The 16,990-nt window shown below is 52.2% G+C and overlaps 1 protein-coding gene across 13 annotated transcripts in view; it reads right to left on the bottom strand.

Moving 5' to 3' along the window:
* The window catches only part of Zmiz1 (zinc finger, MIZ-type containing 1), a 205,443-nt gene that overhangs the window by 31,575 nt on the left and 156,878 nt on the right, over positions 1-16,990 (bottom strand). The window lies entirely within an intron of this gene.

Genomic DNA, 16,990 nt, shown 5'->3' with positions numbered 1-16,990 from the left:
ATGGAGACTAATGCTCTTGAAGGAGAAATCAGAATCATTTGTGCCATGAGTCCAATACAAGGGCCAGCTGGAATGGCCACCAGGTTAAGAGACACCTACGAACAGTCCAGACCACGAAGAGGATATAGAGATGGAGTCAACGGTGATCTGGGGGAAAAGGCCAACAGAGACCTTAGATCAGGGTGTGACCCAGGCACCACTGTGCCCCCACAATGGGGATCTTCTAGGAGATCCCATTACCCAATACTCAGAACATTTTTGCTACCTGGGTTCTCATCATGGATGTGTTAGAAACTGTAATGTGCAGACATAACTTAGAGCTTTTTGGAGTTGCTGAGGACCCAGGAACACTGATGGACTCTGAAGCCCCCAGCTAGAACTCTCCTTTTGAGTACACGTTAGACACACACACACACGCACGCGCACACACACGCACCGCACACACATGCACATACACACTCATTAGACTCAAATGCTTGGAAGGATGAAAGGTTTCACTAGCAGAGGATAGCAGTGTGTGTGTGTGTGTGTATGTGTGTGTGTGTGTGTATTATATTGTGTGTGTGTATGTGTATGTGTATATTGTGTGTGTATATGTGTGTGTATGTGTGTATATTGTGTGTGTATACTGTGTGTATATTGTGTGTGTATATGTGTGTGTATGTGTGTGTGTGTGTATATTGTGTGTGTGTGTGTGTGTGTGTGTGTGTGTGTGTTTGTACTAGAGATGGCCAAGGCAGCATGTCCAAGGGACTCTGCTACAAGTCTACAGTGAACCCATGCTGTGGAAAGAATTATCCTCTCTTCATCCCAGTGTAGCCACTAGGGACTAAAATTTCCTCAAGGTTCTTTCAGGATACAGCCAAGTTTAGGGAGGGGACATGGTAAGGCTGGGTTTGTCACCACATCCCCTGTAAGTCTCAGACTGTTTGGAGATAGAGGGGTGTGGACTTTTGTCCAGTAGCTCACGCACGGGAAGTCACTCAGTACTCAAAGCCAAAGAGTGATGAGATAGAGATGGTGTCCCTGCTCTGTAAGAAACCCTACAGATGACAAAATGCCTTCAGAAGTTCAAACCCCTGTTGACCTTTATCTCTTGACTCCTCCCACTTAGTCAGCACTGCCAACACTGGAGGGATATGCCCAAACATAATTTAACCAGGAGTGCTGGGTATTTTCAACTGCCGGGTCCTGTCCACGTCCTCCCTCTCTCGAGACCTGAACCCACAGCTCCAATGGGAGTCACTGGGGCCGTCAGGTGCTTGTTCATCTTGCCAGTGCACAAAAGCGCCTGACTAAGGACGGAAGTGGGACTGTAGCCCTCAAGAGAGCAGCCGTGTCTCCCCTAGAGGCAGTGGATATGCTGATGTAGCTTGTCCTTTTCTGTGAGTGTGAGGACAGTGAGTACAAGCACAGGACCCTGCCCCTGACAGGCATCTGCTGGGGAGCCAATGAGGCTCCTGATGGGTGCCCAGCACACACCAGACATGTCAAGAGGGGAAGCTGGGGTTGGGGCACAGGTATGTTTTCAGATTGCTCCATTCTGTCTCTGGGCCCTGGTTAGGCTTCTTGCACAGGGGACCAAGCATCTAGAAGCTCATTTGCATGCCAAGCATGAGGCTCACACACAGGGCTGTAGCTTGAGAAGGCTTGAGGCCAGCACGAAGGATGGATGCAGATGAGCTGCTTGCTATATGCCTCGCTATCTTAGCCCTGCTCCTCTGGGTACCAGCCAGGCCACTGTGGGATTTAGGGCTTTCCTTGGTTACCAGAGGCTGCCCTAAGGGTAAAGGGCAGGCTTGTCCACTGTCCCAAGTGGATTGGCCTCTGGAAAGATAGCAAAGGTGTAGGACTGGCAGTGGAAACTCGAAGGCAGCTGGTGGGATGTGTGTTAGCTATGTCTTCACATGCCTGGAAGGCCACCATCCTGTGACCAGGAGGGAAAGAGGTGCAATACAGAGAACCCCACTTTCCCTACCTTGGCTAAGAGCCTGGCGAGCACAGAGCCCCCTCACAATGAACAGGAGCAATGCGAATGCTTCTGAGGCCTTGAACGGCAGAGGCTATGTGGAGACAAACACCACATGGAAATTTGCTGCCAGAAACAGAATATGGGTCTGTTGAGAGACAGAAGCCCATGGGGCTTGAATGATTCAGCCGGGTGGGACCAAGCACACTTTGATCTGGAAGGCCTATCTGCTTCCCGAAGATCAGTCTTGTCTGCTTGTCTCTGCACTGTGTCCCAGCTGCTGAACCTGTCCCAGGATGGGCAACAGAGACAGTTCTGGTCCTAACTTGTACCTCTCTCTGTGGTAGATAGGTCAGAAGTGCTCTACCCACTGTCTAGACAGCCAACACTGCTGGCCCTTGTCTTAGCTCAAGACAAGTCTCACTCCCAGGTGGACTTCAGCTAGGAGCAGTGTCCACAGAGGCCCGTGGTCTAAGACCTGGCACTCAGAGGCACAATCCCAGTGGCACCCACTGCTTCTTCTTCTCCTGACAGGCCCATGGCAGGGTCTGACTGTCCCGAGGGCAGCACACATCAAGCTGTGAACCTGTCTTTTGTATACAGTGCCTGGAGAACAGTCCTTAGCAGTCTCTTCCTTATGCCCACCTGGGGCAGGCTTTGCACAATGTCCAAACACTGGGAAGGGTAACCCTAGGAGTCTGGCCTCTCAGTCTGGAGCAAGCCAGTTTCCCCACTAGCTCATCAGAACATTCCACCAGGTGTCCTAGCTAATGTCACCATGAAGCAGTGGGGCCCACTTTGGACCCCAGCTGCCTACTCAGAGACTCAACCTAGGTTTCAAACTATTTTCAAACTTCTCAACATGACATACAAACACACACAACCCAACACTTCTACATGATGAGGACGGCAAGACGGCTCAAGGGTTGATGACTCGAGTTCCATCCCTGAGACCCACATGTTGGAAGGAGAACAGACTCCTGTGTATTGTCCTCTGACCTCATGTGTGCCGTGTCTCTTACACACACACACACACACACACGATATACAAACAAATAAATGTTAATTAAAATAAAGATCTATTGGCCATTTGGGGACAGCGTGTCACTACGTGGCTTGGATGACTCAGTACTCACTATGTAGATCAGGCTGGCCTTGAACTCAAGGCTGCCTCTATCTACTGCTGGGATTAAAGGCCTATGCCACCATGTGTATGACTCTCCACAAACATAAACTAACATTTTGTTACTAGGCTCCACTCCTAACCATTGTCGCCTTAGGGGCCAAAGCATCTGATCGCCCACCTACATTAATTTGACAAACAGCTGCTGAACACCGACTGAGTGTGGGGCTTCCTGCACTAGGTCAGACCCCTGTATGAGCCAGCAAGCTGGACGTAACTCAGGGCTCACTCCTCTGACAGTAGGGGTCAGCTGTATTCAGGGCAAGGAGAAAGAACAATCAGATCAAAACAGTTCCACCTGACTTCTATGTGACCGTTAGCTAAACGGTCACATGTTCTCTCTAAAGCTTTATCTGCCGAGGAGTATAACCCTAATGTCTGCTCCTCAGGATCACTATGACGTTTCAATGACACAGACACTAATAAAGTGCTTGACAGTAGCTGGTAGGGAGAGGGGTCCGCATTGTGGTCCCAGCAACTTGGCACTCACCGTGTGATCAGTGGGAGTCGCTGAGGAGCCGGACCACCATGGTGTGTGCCACCTAAGCAAGGCCACAGGGCAGGTGTTGGGGGGTGGGGGTTGAGTCACCACTCTGAAGTACAAGAAGACTGAAGGCCCACGGTGTGCTAAACAGATGATTAGCATCAGCCTCCATAGTTGAGAGTGACAATAAGGAAGGCTCTGAGGCCTTGCTGTGTCTGTCCACTTCTGATCTGGAGCCTAGTGCAGAGCCAGTGTCCTGGGTGGTTATGAGCCCCAGACACTCATGGGAGACGTGTGGGTGGACGGGGGCCTTGGCGCAGATGAGGAAGCCATCTGCTCACCCAATACAGGTTCTGCATTCAGCCCTGTTCCTCCCTTCTTCCCTGAGCTGCCAAGGGGCAGAGAAAGGACAGCCGGTGTCCTACTGCGAGACAGGAAGTGAAGGGCAGTTGTGCCTCTTCAGCTGTTGGTCCAGAAGAAAGATAGTTTTGCTCCCCTGAGTTTCTGAGGGCACAGAGTGTAGAGTTCCTCTACACCAGTAGTACTGGGGAGAGTAAGGAGGGCATGGCCATGACTACTGAAAATGAAAGCACACAGGAAAGACACACGGGTTGGTGACTGGGTTCCAGGAAGTGGGTCTGAGAGGACATGGGAGAGCCAGGTTCCCCACATCTTCCTCTTCAAGGTCTTTCTAGCAACCATTCTCGCAAGCAGGCACCATCACAATGTCCTTTAGGGCAAAGAGGGAGGTGAGGGTAGAGGCAAGATGAACTGGAATGCTGAGCCCTAGGCACTGAGCTCATGGCTGACCCCAGGCGTGTCTTCCCTGGGGGCAGGGACAGGCCCCATATCTGCTTCTGTATCTGTACCTCCCAGCAGAGATCAGAGAGGAGGCAGAAGGAAGAAGCAGCAAGGTTCTAATTTGGGGAACCGTCTGGACACCTGGCATGGTTTGGACTTCAGAGACCAGCTTTTGGGAGCCTACGATGATAGGATCCAGTTGGGGTCTAGGATAACAGGCTGGGTCTCGGCATCCAAGATAGCGAGCACACAGGGGCACGGGAGAGGTTGCTCCTCACCAGGCTGGGCTGGACTTGAGCTTGAGATGAAGCAAGAAGCCAGAGGCAGCCAGATCTCAGGGAAAGCCAGGCCGGGAGGTTTAGATACCAGGCCTGGGCTGTTCAGTGCTTTAAGATCCGGGAACTGGGAAGAACCAGATGCAGGGGAGGAGCCTGAGAAGCATTCTGGAGGTGATCAGAGAGCCGTAGGTGAAAGCTTTAGCCAACAGGCTGCCACCAGGGAATGCAGAGTGAGAAAAGGGTACTCTGAGGAGCACATTTCCACGGCTAGGAGGAAGCTGAGGAAAGAGGAGTGTACGTGTGTGGGAGGGGCAGTGGGGATATGAGGGGTGGCTTCTGAGATCCAGGGCACCCAGGAAGGACTCTGAAATAGCCAGGAAGAGGCCTGCAAGACACAAGGGACTCTTTCACACATCCTAGGAAGGAAAGAATGCAAGGAAGGGTCATTCCTCCAATAAATAGCTCAGTCGCACATTTTAGGTTCACGTGGGACAATGACACAGCAGCGGAATGAGCTAGGCACTTCCTGGTGAGTCAGAAAGCCCACACCAACATGTCCGCTCCAGTCCCAGGAGCACACACACCTAGCTGTCTCAGGAACATGTACCACCATGGTGTGTCGATCGTCTCGGCAGCCTGTTGTCCTACACCTTGCCTATCTAAGCTCCGAAATGAATTAGAACATGGCCACCCATCATGTGTCTGTCACCAACCCACCCTGCTTTGGGTAGTCAGGATAAGCTGAATGGAAGCGAATGGGGCCATGAGTCAGGCTATCGAGGGGTTAGACATGAGACTGGAGGGGCCCCCTTCCACAGTCCCACACTCGGCGTAGCATTTAGTAAGAACTACGCAGCCACCACATGACTAACAGGTTGCAGTGAGGCACAGACAGAAATAGCTCAAGTACATGAGAGGACGGGAGACGGTCAGTCATCAAGCACTCTGTCTGAAAGCCAGGCTGCAGTGCAAGGGCCCTGAACGCAAGCCAATCTCCACAGCACTGTCACCAGATAAAACCTATCACGGAGTCGACTGACACATTTCATGCCATGCACAGCTACAGGCTAGTGAGAATTTATAAATGTAAGCTGCTTACAGAAACAACAGCGTAGGTGACTTGAGGACAACTGCCACCTTCATGTCATCTGCTCATGTGCTGGCACCAGTGCTTACGGTGTCTGTGCATCCACTATGGGGTACCCACAAGAGTACCTCTTATCCTTCTAGGTGGGGCCAGGTCACACTTTCACCTTCTCCTCTTTCAAACACAAAGTCCTGGCCCCAGTGGCGGGCAGCAGGGAATCTCTGGCTTGGGCTGGATACTCTAGAACTCACCAGGGAGACACAGGCCTGGGCTCATCCCTTCATTCTGTGTGTAAAATAGTGAGATAGCAAGAATTCCTCTTGTTTACAGACCTGGCCTGAGAACCCCCAAGGCAATAGACCAGGCTTAACTTTGGAAGCCCCCATGAGAAGCATCAGGTTTCCTCTCTCCTGAGGTCAACATTAAACAAGTTCAAATACAGGCAGGTGGAGTATCCTGCAGGATAAACTGACTGGTTTTCCTGCTGTCCTCCTCTGTAGATGATCCTCCTTCCGACGCTGAGACGCCTGACAAACAGAAAACGAACTTGCTCCCTTGTGGGTCTGTCCTTCCCAGACTCTAGGAGAATCGCACAAATGTACATAAATGCTAAAAGTTGCCCACTTGGCACCTTTATGCTTGGTGTTCCCTGGGGTGGAGATGTTACCTCTGGCACCCAACATGGCCACATTCAGTGTTTCTCCACGGGGCTGACCTCGTAGACCCACATTTCACCTTGACATCCTACCTACTCCTGCCTCTCAGCTCCTGTGCCCAAAGTACCAGGGGCCAGCCTGGCGAGGCTCACCTTCTGTAGGAGCACTAAGCAAAGGGCTTGGGACCAATGCTACAGCAGCCCTCTTCACACAGACCAGCTCTGAAATGTTCTCGACATTAACTGTGCCCTGAAGTGCGGTGGGAGGGTGACAGGAAGGGCTCTGCTCCCATTAAGAGTCAGGCAGTTGGACTTGCATTCCGAAGAACAGAAATGGCTACAGAATTGTCACGTTGCTTACTAGCCGTGGGACTGACAGGCTGTTTCCTGCCGGCCTCTGGAGGCCTCTTCTGCAGGGTGCCCCAGCAATGGAGAAATGGCCCCACTCTCTGCGTCAGGAGGAACCCACAAAGGAAGCACGTGACCACGAGAGCAGATTCTAGTTTTGGGCTGAGTGGGTAGCTCTGAGTCACTGACCTGGTAAAGCAGCTGTAGGTTCTACAGGCACATCTGTCTACAGGAAGGGTGGCCGGCCATTCTGACCCTACTCACCCTGCTGCAATGGTGGATGGAGAAGATCAGCCCAGGGACACGAGAGCAGAGACAGTTCTCCTCCCCCCTTTCCCAGCTACTTGGAACCCTCAGCTTTACTCTCTGCCTCCCATACCTCAAGGGCTGCCCCAGGACTATACTGTATTAGAGGAAGAAGCGGGGGTAGTTGGTAGATTCAAAAGATCACACCACAGGACACTGGCTCTGCCACTGGTACACAGGACTTCCCTTTTATGTCCCTTGTCTGGGACGTCAGACCTGTCACTAGGAGACACTGATGTACCATCCCAGTTTCTCAAATGAGCTGAACTGTGTGGCCACAAGTAGCCTTTGTTCCTTTCTAAGTCCAGGAGGGCATGTGGGTAGGTGGGAAGTACCCTGCAGCCTTAACGACAGGGGTCAGGACTTTTTGGTGGTCTCAGGGAGCTGAACTTTGGTGGTGCCAACAACATCCCCTGGTTTTCTGTGGAGGAAGCTCTCCTGAGGAATTGCCACACTTTTGCCCGGCCTCCTTCAGTAAGGTGTTGGCCTGGGTTTCTACAGCTTCTGGTTTTCCTGGGTCATTCTCACCTTCTGTTCCCTGCTCTGCCATCCCTGTCACTGTGTGGGGTGAGAGGCAAGACAGCAGAAGCTGCCTGCTGACACGCTGGCTGGGAACCCTTCCATTCACCCCACCCCCCTACCCACCATTCTTCTAGAAGCTTAGGTCTGGTGTACAGCCTGCCTGGGACTTACACAAGTTCCCTGACAGCTCCTCAGGCTGGGAAGGTGTGGGCTTAAAGGATCCAGTGGAGAGACCTAGCCTGGAGTAGCTTCAGGATACTCCTCCCGCCCCCACCCCTGCCTCCAGAACACTCCCTCTTCCCAAGGGCTCTATGGGTGACAGAAGCTGGAGTCTCAAGGCGTGTGAACACGCCCTGGGAACTGAACTCTCGGGAACCTTGGAGCCTGCAAGGCTGATTCCCAAACTGGTTTGGCCGTTCCCTGCCTTGCGGAGGCTGTCCAGGCTGAGCAAGAGGGAGCGCAAGAAGATTCCAGAAGAGCTGAGCCTCTGGGGGCCTCAGAAGAACCCAGTCTGAAAGTTCCCTTCATTTCCCATTACCACCCGGCTAGTGTGGAAAATTCAGGCTCGAACGCTAAGACTCCAAAGCAAAGTCAAGAGTGTATGTTCATCAGGAAGATGATGTCCTACCCTTAAGATGGTCTCATCTCTACAAAGTGTCCTCTCGAAGTACTGTGGACCCGAGGATGAGCTTGGGCTCTGAGCCAGCAAGCTGCTGCGGCTGGCTCAGAGGAGCTGGCGGGGAGCCAGTTCCGGAGACTTCCCTCTTGAAGTAGTGGCTCACTGGTCCTCCCACAGATCCTCCCCTGGGGCTGACAGCTCTAGCTCCCATCCAGGAGAAGTCAGGAGCCTGACTCAGGCCACTGCTTACTGTGTGGCAGGTCGTGACCTTTGTCTCCTTAGGCTTTAGGGATGGACGCCTGCTGACTAGGGATTACAGAGCAATACAGGAGACCAGCAAGGGGACCAGTGAGAAGACTGTGGGTGACAGTGGTTGGTGCCAAGCCTAAAAACTTGAGTTCAAATCCCAGGACCCAAGTGGTGGGAGGAGAGAAATAGTTCCCACAAGCTGTCTTTTGATCTCCACACACCACACACACACACACACACACACACACACACACACACACACACACACATACATGTAAGAAAATAAAACACAAATGACAACGGGCCTTTAGTCCCAACACTCAGGAGGCAGTGGCAGAGGCAGGCCAATTTCTCTGCGTTTGAGGCCAGCCTGGTCTGCGTAGAAACCTTATCTCAAAAACAAAACAATAACAATAATGCAAGTGCTGGGGGTGGTAGCTCAGCGACAGAAAGTTTGCCTAAAGTGCTTGAGGTTCTGGGTTCAATCCCTACTACCACAACAAACAGCCACAGAAGCAAAGTATGCAGCACTGGGAGGTGGGGGAGGGGGGAAGGGAGGGGAGTCGGGGGGGGGGTAAGAGGGAGAGGAAGGGGGTAGGGGTTATGGGGTAGGGCATAGGGGATAGGGCGTAGAGGGGAGAGGGAAGGGGGTTAGGGGGTAAGGAGTAGGGAGCAGGGAGGTAACTATAGTCTTCCTTTTAGAGCTTTGGGCCTATGCCCATGATAGCCTTCACTCCACATCCTGGGAAGACATAGATTCTATGAGGGCAGAGCTCTCAAGGACACACTGGTGTTCCTAAGGGGCTATTTGAGGACTCCTCACCTGCCCCCCTCCAACTCCTTCTTGCCCTGAGGAGCACCTGAAAAGGCCAAGGGTAGCCCAGAGGTGGCAATGAGGTAGTAAAAGGGATGCAGTCAGATGGCCTGGGAGACCAGGATGCTCTCGCATTGGCCTGGGTCTCTGAGGTGAGCAGAGAGCCCCCCTTACCCCACTTTGTTGTGCCTGGAGCTGCAGCGGGCACAGCCAGCCTCATCCATTTTCCTTCCTGCATACACTCTCTCCTACAGGCTAAAACACCAGTACCCTCTGTTTGACCTCAGGGAATTGGGGGGCCAAGGAAGTCTATGGGAACTTCTTTGTCCCTGGGAAATGTCAGGGAGACTCATGGTCTGGCTCCTCCAGGTAAGAGAAAAGAGCGAGCCCCACTTCTTCCTCAGAACCCCCAACTCTCAACACACTGGGAGCAGGTGACGGCAGATCACACGTTTATGTGTAGAGTAGCCCAGCTGTACACTGGGTGTCCAATCCTAGGGGAGACAGCAGCTTGTGACCTCTCCCGGGCCCCTCAAATGACAGGGCTCATGACACCATCATAGAGGCTCACTGGGGTGACCAAGTCTTGGGGAGATGATTGCCCCACAACAAACTTGTATCAACAAGGGAACAATCCAGTCAGTTCCCAAAACTCAAGGGGCATGGGGTATGGTGACAGGTGTAGGCAGCACGCAGAGTAACCCACACCCTTCACTACCGGGTTTGGGCACACTCAGGGAGCACCTGCTGGCCAGACTCTGTCCTACCCTGCCCTGTCTTTAGGCCTCTGATCTCTCACCTCACCCACCATTTCCCCAATTCAACAGATGCTTAACCAGTTACATTTTCAGAATTTCAGGATCCTGATGCAAAATGCAGGCAGGGCCTCCTCTCTCCAACTCCAGGCTATGGAGTTAGCTGCAGTCTCTCTGGGACAGAGGGGTGCTTTTCTTTAGGAGATCTCCTAGCCCAGGGTCTCCAAACATGGCAAGCAGGGGTGGTTAGAGGTTCCTTCCTGCCTGGTCTTCAAGTGGGTTCTCCATGCAGAACTATGTGGCTGTGGCTGTCTTTCTACTCAACAAACGAGAGTACAGTTTCATTTCTCTGCCTGTTCTGACTGGCTATTCTGTGCCTCTTCCGAAAAAGCCTGATGATACTGGATGGGGAAGTGCCTGTGTCTGGCTGTGACCACCTCTTCTCTGGGCACCCATCAGGGCTGGTAAGTAAATAGTCTGTTGCAGGAAAACACCAGATTGACCTCTTTATGGAACTGGATTCGTTTTTCTAAACCACAAGGGTTCCCTTTTACACTCTAGAGAAAGATTCCAGAACAGGTTCTAGAATGCCAGCTACCAGTTCAGTCACAGACACTCTTGGTTTTACACAGATACCGCCTGAAGCAATTCCTAGAGACTCTGTATGGCACACCCGAGAGGGTAGCAAAGTCAGAGATTTTTTTTTTTTGTTGTTGTTGTTATTTTACTTTATAACTTGATATAATTCTTATGGGCTTCTTGTATGTAACACTTGGTATGTCCCGGACAGAAGTCGCAGGGCAAGACTGAACCACCTGGATTTCCCGGCCACACATTCTTCTTGTCCATCCTTAGAATCATCTGGAAGGCTGGTTACAAGACGAGTACTAGATCTCCAGTCCCTGTGGGGTCTTTGATGCAGCAGGAGACAGCTGAAGAATCTGCATTTCCATCAGGTTATGATGATGATGTCGCTCCCCGTTGGTTTCACTCCGAGAAGCACTGTCAGGCCTGGCAGCGTGAGCTGCTCTCTCAAGGACTTCCGGGATAGATTTGAGAGGCTCTCTCCTTTCTCCCTTCCACTGACATGTTCAGGAGCTCTCAGGACCAGCTCTGTGAGCTGGCAAATGGCCTCTCGGGTTGCTGCTGACCTCCCCTTACTTTTACACCGAGGGCTGGAGACGGGAGTATGTGGAGCCCTGGTTATGTCAGATTTTGGAGCAAGGCCCAGGTGGGAGATGCACTTGCCTCACCTGCAGGTGACCTGTCTGTTTGCACAGGTGTCGCAGAGGCGTGATGGAGGAGCTATAGGTGGAGAACTTGGTTCAGGTCAGGCCATATTCCAGTGGCTCTGTCTCAGTAGTCTGGTTGACGTTTCTGTATTTGGGAACTTGGGTCTATCTCCAGAAGCTCCCAGTGCCACCATCAACAGCTGGTGGATTGGCTGAGTGGAGCTGAGCACTCTGCGTCTTGTGGCCATAGGGCTGAGTCAGCTGTGGTACCTCAGGAGCTGGGGCCCCAGGTAAGGCAGGACTTGATGGGGGAGGGAGGGCAGGCACACGGCAGACAGCAGCCTGGGCCATCTGCTGTGCAGTCAGTCCCAGCTCCTGGTTTCTCTCAAGAGCCTCTGGAGGAGCGACTGTCATTCGTTGAGGCCTCTGCAGCGTTCAATCACCACATAGCACTCCACGCAAGCCTCCCTCCACCCCTCCAGCTTCTGCTCGCTCTCTCTGTAGGAAACAGCTTTTGCCTTCTGCCTCTGATGGAGGCCATGAAAATTAACGGAGCTTGAGGCGAAAGCACTGTGGCAGGAGGGGCTGGGGCTGGCTGGCCAGCTGGCCAGACTGAATGGGCACCAGCAGGGTAAGCTTGAGGCCTGAGGGGCTTGCCTGGACAGACGACTGGCAACCCAACAAGGCCACAGGGTCACGGATGGTGGTCAGCAGGCTGGAGCCAGTCTAGTCATCCTTGGGGAGCCAAGCTTCACAGTTTGGACTCTCCTAAGATCCGGGGCTAAGGGAGAATCTGAGGATGAGAACAGTTTCTTTCTCTGACCTTAAAAAAGCCAGCTCATACAAGCATTGTGTCCTCAGAAGGTCAGCTGCATATGCTAGACAAATCAGGACATCCCTTTTCTTCACCGTCCTGACAGTGCTGGGAACCGGTGATAACTATGTCTAGCCTTCTGGCCCCGAGAGACACCGAGGGACTTGCCAAAGGACAAACAGCAAATGGCAGGGGGTTCTATCCTCTTTGAAGGAGAAAAATGACTTATGTACAAAGTACACAGATACATCTCTTTACAGAGCAGCCATTCACACAGGCAGGAAGAAGGGGGAGCTGGCTCCAGACCCACAGTTCTCCCTATACCTGATCCATCTCCCTGTTTTTTCTGAAGAGGCCATGCACGCATACAATTAGAGCAGTGGAAACAAGACTCATTCATCTCTCCTCACCCCCACTCCCAGTTCCTCACATCAGGGCCACAGACGCCGGAGGCTTTTTTGTTTCTTGCAGGGTTTTTCTATCATAGATTCACAGCAAAGCTTTTCAACCTCCCCCAGACACGCGTTTCGGGGTTCTTCTTCATGAGCTTGACCTCTGCAGCCAGGGCCAGCCACAGGGCTCGTGGCTTGCTGGCTTTGCTTCACTGCTTTGCTGAGGTCTGGTTACCTGCTACTTACAAAATCTTCTTAGCTGACTCTCCAGTCCCCACCTGAACAATGTGGTCTAGTATGCCAAGGTTTCTCTGTGGCTACCACCATTACGCTTGCAGTGACTGGGTGGCACACACTACTGGATATGGATCCCTTATCAAGCATGAGGATCTCAGGCTGAATTCACCATCAGTTCCCAGAGGACAGGACTCTCTCTGCTATGATCTATACCCTGCCTCTTTCACAGACCTACCCTTGAGTCTCCAGCTGTAATCCTTCCCTCACACTCGTGTATAGATGGTGTGAGCATGGGTGTGTGCAGGCACACGCACACGCACACGTACATGCACACTCACACACACACATACACACACACGCTACAGTGTCTGGATGGTGAGACAGGAAGACTCCATCATCTGAGGGCTACAGAAGACTCTCAGGGAAGGTTGCCTGCACTAATAGAAATCTGATGTTTGTCATACAGCATGGAGAAAAACAAGCACCAAAATGTCCCATTAGGAAAGTAAATAGGAAGCTCACTGTGGTGGTGAATGCCTTTAGCCTCAGCACTGGGGAGGCAGAGGCAGGGGGATCTCTGGGAGTTCTAAAACAATTTGGTTTATGTAGTGAGTTCCAGGACAGCTAGCACTATAACAAAGAGAGGAAAGAAAGAAAGGAAGGAGAGAGGGAGGGAGGGAGTGAGGGAGGGAGGGAATGAATGAAAAGGCCAGTTGGCTGAAGTAAAGGGGTGTCTTGAGACTGAAGAGAGAAGACCAGGATGAAGAGCCTGACTCCCCAAGACTGTCCAACAACTCAGACTTCTGAGAAGAGTCACAAGTAGACACCATGTCAACTACTCATGGCCTCCTCTTCAGCCTCCATGATAACCCAAGACAGAAAGAGCCCAGGCCTCACTTCCCTGCTCCACAGAGACATAACCAAGCAAGAGGAAACAAACTGAAGAGCTCAGGAGTCTGGTGGGGCTTCAGGACGTTTGACTCGACAGGGCAACGGCATTTAACGAAGCTCACATCATCCATCTTTGGGCCCAGCCACTTAGGTACCGGGCATTTGATTAAACTAATATGGGCGGCAGGGCGCTTCCTACCCTCGCCTACAAATTAGACCATCACACACGATCCGATTACCTTGACTGCCACATTTATCTTGAGAGAGGGGCCATCCATCACTCCTCAGCGGCTGACTCTACCCGCCCCACACTAATTCCATCAGGAGGAGAGTCAAGTTTGTCCCAGCATTGCATCAGGTGGTGTCTGTCGACTCATCCGACATTGGTTCAACACCTCAACTCACATTACCCAGGAAGAAAATGCAGGCTCTGCCTTCAGCGAGCCCACAGAAGCGTCAAGGCAGGGGAAGGGTCCACACTGGTCAAAAAGCAGAGTGCATCTGGCATACCTGCCTGTGTCCCAGCTTACCTCCCTTTTGGAACAGGCACTCTTACTCGGGTCATTATAACCAATGAGGTGGGATACTTTCCTACTTAAATCCAAGCCGTGGTTCAGAGGATGGCACAAGCCATATCATGGTGGAGGTGGAATCCTGGTCTGGCTCTCTGGCTTTGAGCCCTGTCTTCTCACCGACTGGACCCCTGGCACTCCAGGAGAAAGTCAGCAGGACTGGAAGCTATGTGCACTGTGCAGAGACCACATAGCCAGCCTTCCAATGCTAGAGGGACGCTGGTGGTGATTGCTTCTCTCTGCCCCGAGCCTGCTGGAGCCGGGGAGGCCATCATGTTTAGCTGTACCAGGTACAGATGGGACTCCATCCTGAGGCTTAGCAAAAATTCATGGAGGACATGCTGCCTCTGGCTTCCCATCCACTAGTGAACCCAGCTCTGATATCTGGTGGGTAGGTGGGGGCTCAAAGCAGCTTTGGTTAACAAGGACCTGAGTGCTCTTGGGAAGTCTAGGCCCAACTCTGACCCTCAGGCTGCCCCTGAAGAAAGCCGCTATTCCTTCACAATACTGGAGAAGGACGTAAAAGAGCAAGCGTTTTTTTCACTACTGAGAACTGTCTGAGGTCATTCACAGGTCAGGCACCAGGCAAAGATCACTGTCTGCCCTCAGGCCTGGAAGGATGGCAACTAGGGGCAAGCTGTAGAATGTCTGTCTGATGACCTCAATCCCCACAGATGGACCGCATTATCAGGGCCAACCCACCTCATCTGGCAGCTTTTGGAATCAAACACCAGGGCACAAGTTACGCTTGAACCCTCCTGTGAAGATTGGGCAAGACGCATTGAGCAGTTACTGCCAGGGTGGATTTGGCAGAACCTGAGTCTACCAATCACAGGCAGACTGTTCTTGGTTCCTAGGAATTTATATGCAATCTGATAACTGAGAGAGAGAGAGAGAGAGAGAGAGAGAGAGAGAGAGAGAGAGAGAGAGGCGCTCTGACTGACTTAGACCTTAAAGGCATCCTGTTGTCAGAGACTTCTCACAAACACACTGGAAAGGAGCAGGTTTGGACTACTGAAGCTGCTTGCAAGCCATGTTAGATGCCCAGGATAGCTGCCCTAGACAGGGTACGGGAAGGGCCTGATAGAGTCCACTACTGGGCTAGGAGAAAGAGAAGGAAGGAGGTGGGGCAGTTCAGAAGAGCCTAGGCAGAGAAGCTGACCCGGAAGAGCTATAGGTGAAAAGGATATTGGGAGGAAGGGTCACAAGTGAGTAGGCTCCCAGATCGCTCCCTCTCATAAAGTTTACCTCTTTTATACTGCCCCAGTTTCAAGGAGTACTTAGCCACTCATACATTAGTATAAATAAACAAGTTTACAACAAATTGTGCTGACACAGGCAAGGCACAGTATTTGAAGAGGAGAAAACTGAGTGTAGAAAAAAAATGTCAGGTAGCTCTTGCTATGTACCCTTAATTTCCAAAAAGGCACCAGGGAGCACCCCAGTGGAGACCCTCTGCTACTAGGACCACCAGGATTCTCACACCCCTCCCCAAAATGCCAACACTCCTTTGTTGCCACTTAAACCAATTTGGGGGTAATTCTGCTGGCAATTGTCTTCCGATTTACAACACGGCTCTGTGATTGCATCTAGGCTGATGGTCCAGGCCATAATTGTATGGTAATCACTTCTGTTTATGATCAATGCGGAAATCACTATTGTTTTCCAGCAGGCTTGTTAAATCCAAGAAGTGCAGGGGTGGGGGAGGGAGGGTTTATGTCTGAGCCCAGGGAAGATGAAATTAAGTGGTGCGGCCCAATGTTGGGGGGAAGGTGGTTCAAAGACACCCTTGTTTCAGAAGCACAGGCATCAATCAGTGGGCAGAACGCAGGAAGGCAACAGAAGAACAAGCTGAGAGAGACACAGGTGCCCCTGCTGAGTAGTGTGAGAACTGGTCTGGAACTCAGATCCACAGAGTTGCCCAGAGGGACGCCATAGTCATACAGTAAGAGGTGAGGATGAGGACCGACTGGGAATGCTCTTTGGTACATCCACCTTCATGCCTGAATTTATGAGCCCTACAGAGGGGCAAGGGCAATGCAGATGCCGGGGAGCAGGTGGGCTACTGGCTGCCCTAAGCTTGGAGCCTGGGCCTTTCCTATCCTCGGTTTGCTCTGAGATCGCCTACCTGCTGTCTGAAACAAGGTGGCAGATGGCACCTGGGGGCCCAGGTGGCAGGAACAGGGCAGTGTTGTGAGCTGAGCTGCTGTTTGAGGGGGATGAGGGGAGCTGCCCACCTGGTGGGTAGAAACCTGAGCCTCCCAGAGGCTACAGGGAATGGCCCTGGGCTGGGTTGGGGAGGAGCAATACCTTCCAAGGCCATGGCAGACACCTTGAGGCACAGAAGGATGGAGCCAGCCAGGCTGGAGGCCAACAGACCTGCAGGGCACGAGCAGGCACCAGCTGTCCTGTACAGCTCAGGCAAACCTGGATATTGCAGATTGAGGTTGGCTGCAAGGCAGATGGGTGTATAAATGCACATCCTTCCTTCCAGGCAAGAGTGGGTGAGACCATGGATCTCTGGACTGAACGTTGGGGTAGGGGTACACACTAGGTTCCAAAGCCCTAAGGGCAACACTCCTGGCCTCTGTTATGTCTTCTCTGAGGAGGCTTTCTTATCCACTAGACCCCATGGCACCAACTGACATCATTCTGACTACCCCCAGACCTGGCTCTAGCTCAGGTTAGCTTTGGGTAACTGTCACAAGCTGCTTCCCCTTGGCTCAGCAGTGAACTGCTCGTAAGTTTCTAGATGGAAAGAAGTGTGCTTACATTAGCTGCC

The sequence above is a fragment of the Rattus norvegicus genome, chromosome 16, assembly GCF_036323735.1.
Source record: "Rattus norvegicus strain BN/NHsdMcwi chromosome 16, GRCr8, whole genome shotgun sequence".
In the NCBI taxonomy this organism is placed as follows: domain Eukaryota; kingdom Metazoa; phylum Chordata; class Mammalia; order Rodentia; family Muridae; genus Rattus; species Rattus norvegicus.
The sequence above is the reverse complement of the archived record's forward strand: the minus strand, read 5'-3'. Positions and strand labels throughout refer to the sequence as shown.